Genomic DNA, 7,458 nt, shown 5'->3' with positions numbered 1-7,458 from the left:
CAATTTCACAAACGCCCTACACACAAACCAACCAGCGATACACACGCATCACCACATTCACAGACAACACCGCTCTCTTTACTATCGCCTCTTACCTTCCAGTGCCTACCACCATCAGCACTCACACCACCAGCGATGACCAACCATGACCAACTACTACCGTTTTCTTCGCTGCGGTCACGACGTTGTGGCTCGGGCTAAGGCGTAGCCACGGATTCGCGAGACAGTGGCGTGCCGTGTAAACTTCTCAAGCTTTTGTCAAGGTCAGACTTGGACCACTTCAGACCCGTCCTGGCTTACTAAATATGGTCTGTCCTCGACTTAAACAATTCTTTGTGTACCATGCCGCGGTCAGTCCGTATCAGGACACAAAGAGCGCCGCTGTGACCCCAGCCGAAAGCCAGGAAAGGTTCCTCAGTGCGGAAAAGGGAGGTGCAAAAAGCTGTCGCGGAGGCTAGATAGCTGAGCAAAGACGGGGCCTCACCTGGAATCGAACCCGGGACCTCTCGCACCCGAAGCGAGAATCATACCACTAGACCACGAGGCCACTCCAAACAGACAAACGCGCTTACAACTTCACAAACGCCCTACTCACAAACCAACCAGCGATACACACGCATCACCACATTCACAGACAACACCGCTCTCTTTACTATCGCCTCTTACCTTCCAGTGCCTACCACCATCAGCACTCACACCACCAGCGATGACCAACCATGACCAACTACTACCGTTTTCTTCGCTGCGGTCACGACGTTGTGGCTCGGGCTAAGGCGTAGCCACGGATTCGCGAGACAGTGGCGTGCCGTGTAAACTTCTCAAGCTTTTGTCAAGGTCAGACTTGGACCACTTCAGACCCGTCCTGGCTTACTAAATATGGTATATCCTCGACTTAAACAATCCTTTTGTGTACCACGCCGCGGTCAATCCGTATCAAGACACAAGGAAGGCCGCTGCGACCCCAGCCGAAAGCCAGGAAAGGTTCCTCAACGCGGAAAAGGGAGGTGCAAAAAGCTGTCGCGGAGGCTAGATAGCTGAGCAAAGACGGGGCCTCACCGGGAATCGAACCCGGGACCTCTCGCACCCGAAGCGAGAATCATACCACTAGACCACGAGGCCACTCCAAACAGACAAACGCGCTTACTATTTCACAAACGCCCTACACACAAACCAACCAGCGATACACACGCATCACCACATTCACAGACAACACCGCTCTCTTTACTATCGCCTCTTACCTTCCAGTGCCTACCACCATCAGCACTCACACCACCAGCGATGACCAACCATGACCAACTACTACCGTTTTCTTCGCTGCGGTCACGACGTAGGGGCTCGTGCTAAGGACGTAGCCACGGAATTCGCGAGACAGTGGCGTGCCGTGTAAACTTCTCAAGCTTTTGTCAAGGTCAGATTTGGACCACTTCAGACCCGTCCTGGCTTACTAAATATGGTATATCCTCGACTTAAACAATCCTTTTGTGTACCACGCCGCGGTCAATCCGTATCAAGACACAAGGAAGGCCGCTGCGACCCCAGCCGAAAGCCAGGAAAGGTTCCTCAGTGCGGAAAAGGGAGGTGCAAAAAGCTGTCGCGGAGGCTAGATAGCTGAGCAAAGACGGGGCCTCACCGGGAATCGAGCCCGGGACCTCTCGCACCCGAAGCGAGAATCATACCACTAGACCACGAGGCCACTCCAAACAGACAAACGCGCTTACAATTTCACAAACGCCCTACACACAAACCAACCAGCGATACACACGCATCACCACATTCACAGACAACACCGCTCTCAATACTATCGCCTCTTACCTTCCAGTGCCTACCACCATCAGCACTCACACCACCAGCGATGACCAACCATGACCAACTACTACCGTTTTCTTCGCTGCGGTCACGACGTTGTGGCTCGGGCTAAGGCGTAGCCACGGATTCGCGAGACAGTGGCGTGCCGTGTAAACTTCTCAAGCTTTTGTCAAGGTCAGACTTGGACCACTTCAGACCCGTCCTGGCTTACTAAATATGGTATATCCTCGACTTAAACAATCCTTTTGTGTACCACGCCGCGGTCAATCCGTATCAAGACACAAGGAAGGCCGCTGCGACCCCAGCCGAAAGCCAGGAAAGGTTCCTCAACGCGGAAAAGGGAGGTGCAAAAAGCTGTCGCGGAGGCTAGATAGCTGAGCAAAGACGGGGCCTCACCGGGAATCGAACCCGGGACCTCTCGCACCCGAAGCGAGAATCATACCACTAGACCACGAGGCCACTCCAAACAAACAAACGCGCTTACAATTTCACAAACGCCCTACACACAAACCAACCAGCGATACACACGCATCACCACATTCACAGACAACACCGCTCTCTTTGCTATCGCCTCTTACCTTCCAGTGCCTACCACCATCAGCACTCACACCACCAGCGATGACCAACCATGACCAACTACTACCGTTTTCTTCGCTGCGGTCACGACGTTGTGGCTCAGGCTAAGGCGTCGCCACGGATTCTCGAGACAGTGGCGTGCCGTGTAAACTTCTCAAGCTTTTGTCAAGGTCAGACTTGGACCACTTCAGACCCGTCCTGGCTTACTAAATATGGTATATCCTCGACTTAAACAATCCTTTTGTGTACCACGCCGCGGTCATCGTATCAAGACACAAGGAAGGCCGCTGCGACCCCAGCGAAGCCAGGAAGTTTCTCTCACCCCGAAAAAGAAAAAGCAAAGATTCCAAAAGAGGCTGTCGCGGAAGGCTAGATAGCTGAGCAAAGACGGGGCCTCACCGGGAATCGAACCCGGGACCTCTCGCACCCGAAGCGAGAATCATACCACTAGACCACGAGGCCACTCCAAACAGACAAACGCGCTTACAATTTCACAAACGCCCTACACACAAACCAACCAGCGATACACACGCATCACCACATTCACAGACAACACCGCTCTCTTTACTATCGCCTCTTACCTTCCAGTGCCTACCACCATCAGCACTCACACCACCAGCGATGACCAACCATGACCAACTACTACCGTTTTCTTCGCTGCGGTCACGACGTTGTGGCTCGGGCTAAGGCGTAGCCACGGATTCGCGAGACAGTGGCGTGCCGTGTAAACTTCTCAAGCTTTTGTCAAGGTCAGACTTGGACCACTTCAGACCCGTCCTGGCTTACTAAATATGGTCTGTCCTCGACTTAAACAATCCTTTTGTGTACCACGCCGCGGTCAATCCGTATCAAGACACAAGGAAGGCCGCTGCGACCCCAGCCGAAAGCCAGGAAAGGTCCCTCAACGCGGAAAAGGGAGGTGCAAAAAGCTGTCGCAGAGGCTAGATAGCTGAGCAAAGACGGGGCCTCACCGGGAATCGAACCCGGGACCTCTCGCACCCGAAGCGAGAATCATACCACTAGACCACGAGGCCACTCCAAACAGACAAACGCGCTTACAATTTCACAAACGCCCTACACACAAACCAACCAGCGATACACACGCATCACCACATTCACAGACAACACCGCTCTCTTTACTATCGCCTCTTACCTTCCAGTGCCTACCACCATCAGCACTCACACCACCAGCGATGACCAACCATGACCAACTACTACCGTTTTCTTCGCTGCGGTCACGACGTTGTGGCTCGGGCTAAGGCGTAGCCACGGATTCGCGAGACAGTGGCGTGCCGTGTAAACTTCTCAAGCTTTTGTCAAGGTCAGACTTGGACCACTTCAGACCCGTCCTGGCTTACTAAATATGGTATATCCTCGACTTAAACAATCCTTTTGTGTACCACGCCGCGGTCAATCCGTATCAAGACACAAGGAAGGCCGCTGCGACCCCAGCCGAAAGCCAGGAAAGGTTCCTCAACGCGGAAAAGGGAGGTGCAAAAAGCTGTCGCGGAGGCTAGATAGCTGAGCAAAGACGGGGCCTCACCGGGAATCGAACCCGGGACCTCTCGCACCCGAAACTAAGAGCATACCACTTGACCACGAGGCCACTCCAAACAGACAAACGCGCTTACAATTTCACAAACGCCCTACACACAAACCAACCAGCGATACACACGCATCACCACATTCACAGACAACACCGCTCTCTTTACTATCGCCTCTTACCTTCCAGTGCCTACCACCATCAGCACTCACACCACCAGCGATGACCAACCATGACCAACTACTACCGTTTTCTTCGCTGCGGTCACGACGTTGTGGCTCAGGCTAAGGCGTAGCCACGGATTCGCGAGACAGTGGCGTGCCGTGTAACCTTCTCAAGCTTTTGTCAAGGTCAGACTTGGACCACTTCAGACCCGTCCTGGCTTACTAAATATGGTATATCCTCGACTTAAACAATCCTTTTGTGTACCACGCCGCGGTCAATCCGTATCAAGACACAAGGAAGGCCGCTGCGACCCCAGCCGAAAGCCAGGAAAGGTTCCTCAACGCGGAAAAGGGAGGTGCAAAAAGCTGTCGCGGAGGCTAGATAGCTGAGCAAAGACGGGGCCTCACCGGGAATCGAACCCGGGACCTCTCGCACCCGAAGCGAGAATCATACCACTAGACCACGAGGCCACTCCAAACAGACAAACGCGCTTACAATTTCACAAGCGCCCTACACACAAACCAACCAGCGATACACACGCATCACCACATTCACAGACAACACCGCTCTCTTTACTATCGCCTCTTACCTTCCCAGTGTCTACCACCATCAGCACACCCGATGACCAGCGATGACAAACAATGACCAACTTACTATCGGTTTTCTTCGCTGGAGATCAGACGTTTATGGCTCACGAGTAAAGACATAAGCCACGAGATTCACGATACAGCGGCCGTGCCGTGTAAACTTCTCAAGCCTTTGGTCAAGGTCAGACTTGGACCACTTCAGACCCGTCCTAGCCTACTAAATATGGTATTATCCTCGACTTAAACATTCCTTTTGTTGTACCACGCCGCGGTCAATCCGTATCAAAGACACAAGGAAGGCCGCTGCGACCCCAGCCGAAAGCCAGGAAAGGGTCCTTAACGCGGAAAAGGGAGGTGCAAAAAGCTGTCGCGGAGGCTAGATAGCTGAGCAAAGACGGGGCCTCACCGGGAATCGAACCCGGGACCTCTCGCACCCGAAGCGAGAATCATACCACTAGACCACGAGGCCACTCCAAACAGACAAACGCGCTTACAATTTCACGAACGCCCTACACACAAACCAACCAGCGATACACACGCATCACCACATTCACAGACAACACCGCTCTCTTTACTATCGCCTCTTACCTTCCAGTGCCTACCACCATCAGCACTCACACCACCAGCGATGACCAACCATGACCAACTACTACCGTTTTCTTCGCTGCGGTCACGACGTTGTGGCTCGGGCTAAGGCGTAGCCACGGATTCGCGAGACAGTGGCGTGCCGTGTAAACTTCTCAAGCTTTTGTCAAGGTCAGACTTGGACCACTTCAGACCCGTCCTGGCTTACTAAATATGGTATATCCTCGACTTAAACAATCCTTTTGTGTACCACGCCGCGGTCAATCCGTATCAAGACACAAGGAAGGCCGCTGCGACCCCAGCCGAAAGCCAGGAAAGGTTCCTTAACGCGGAAAAGGGAGGTGCAAAAAGCTGTCGCGGAGGCTAGATAGCTGAGCAAAGACGGGGCCTCACCGGGAATCGAACCCGGGACCTCTCGCACCCGAAGCGAGAATCATACCACTAGACCACGAGGCCACTCCAAACAGACAAACGCGCTTACAATTTCACAAACGCCCTACACACAAACCAACCAGCGATACACACGCATCACCACATTCACAGACAACACCGCTCTCTTTACTATCGCCTCTTACCTTCCAGTGCCTACCACCATCAGCACTCACACCACCAGCGATGACCAACCATGACCAACTACTACCGTCTTCTTCGCTGCGGTCACGACGTTGTGGCTCAGGCTAAGGCGTAGCCACGGATTCGCGAGACAGTGGCGTGCCGTGTAAACTTCTCAAGCGCTTGTCAAGGTCAGACTTGGACCACTTCAGACCCGTTCTGGCTTACTAAATATGGTATATCCTCGACGTAAACAATCCTTTTGTGTACCATGCCGCGGTCAATCCGTATCAAGACACAAGGAAGGCCGCTGCGACCCCAGCCGAAAGCCAGGAAAGGTTCCTTTAACGCGGAAAAGGGAGGTGCAAAAGCTGTCGCGGAGGCTAGATAGCTGAGCAAGACGGGGCCTCACCGGGGAATCGAACCCGGGACCTCTCGCACCCGAAGCGAGAAATTCTTACTACTAGAATCACGCAGGGCCACTCCTAACAGACCAACGCGCTTACAATTTTCACAAATGTCCTCTACACACCAACCAACCAGCGATTACACACGCCATTCACCACATTTCACAGACCAACCGCTCTCTTTACTCATCGCTTTCTTACTTCCAGTGCCTACCACCATCAGCACCCACACCACCAGCGATGACCAACCATGACAAACTACTACCGTCTTCTTCGCTGCGGTCACGACGTTGTGGCTCGGGCTAAGGCGTAGCCACGGATTCGCGAGACAGTGGCGTGCCGTGTAAACTTCTCAAGCTTTTGTCAAGGTCAGACTTGGACCACTTCAGACCCGTCCTGGCTTACTAAATATGGTATATCCTCGACTTAAACAATCCTTTTGTGTACCACGCCGCGGTCAATCCGTATCAAGACACAAGGAAGGCCGCTGCGACCCCAGCCGAAAGCCAGGAAAGGTTCCTCAACGCGGAAAAGGGAGGTGCAAAAAGCTGTCGCGGAGACTAGATAGCTGAGCAAAGACGGGGCCTCACCGGGAATTGAACCCGGGACCTCTCGCACCCGAAGCGAGAATCATACCACTAGACCACGAGGCCACTCCAAACAGACAAACGCGCTTACAATTTCACAAACGCCCTACACACAAACCAACCAGCGATACACACGCATCACCACATTCACAGACAACACCGCTCTCTTTACTATCGCCTCTTACCTTCCAGTGCCTACCACCATCAGCACTCACACCACCAGCGATGACCAACCATGACCAACTACTACCGTTTTCTTCGCTGCGGTCACGACGTTGTGGCTCGGGCTAAGGCGTAGCCACGGATTCGCGAGACAGTGGCGTGCCGTGTAAACTTCTCAAGCTTTTGTCAAGGTCAGACTTGGACCACTTCAGACCCGTCCTGGCTTACTAAATATGGTATATCCTCGACTTAAACAATCCTTTTGTGTACCACGCCGCGGTCAATTCCTATCAAGACACAAGGAAGGCCGCTGCGACCCCAGCCGAAAGCCAGGAAAGGTTCCTCAACGCGGAAAAGGGAGGTGCAAAAAGCTGTCGCGGAGGCTAGATAGCTGAGCAAAGACGGGGCCTCACCGGGAATCGAACCCGGGATCTCTCGCACCCGAAGCGAGAATCATACCACTAGACCACGAGGCCTTCTCCAAACAG

At 53.4% G+C, this 7,458-nt stretch overlaps 1 pseudogene across 1 annotated transcript; it reads right to left on the bottom strand.

Moving 5' to 3' along the window:
- Positions 1 to 3,916: 3,916 nt before the first annotated feature.
- Positions 3,917 to 3,988, bottom strand: PITG_28117 (annotated as a pseudogene). Its single transcript has one exon. The product of its transcript is annotated as a tRNA-OTHER (tRNA).
- Between the last annotated feature and the right edge of the window lie 3,470 nt (positions 3,989 to 7,458).

This window comes from Phytophthora infestans, genomic scaffold, assembly GCF_000142945.1.
Source record: "Phytophthora infestans T30-4 supercont1.28 genomic scaffold, whole genome shotgun sequence".
Classification (NCBI taxonomy): Eukaryota; Oomycota; class Peronosporomycetes; order Peronosporales; family Peronosporaceae; genus Phytophthora; species Phytophthora infestans.
This window is presented reverse-complemented; position numbering and strand designations above follow the sequence as displayed.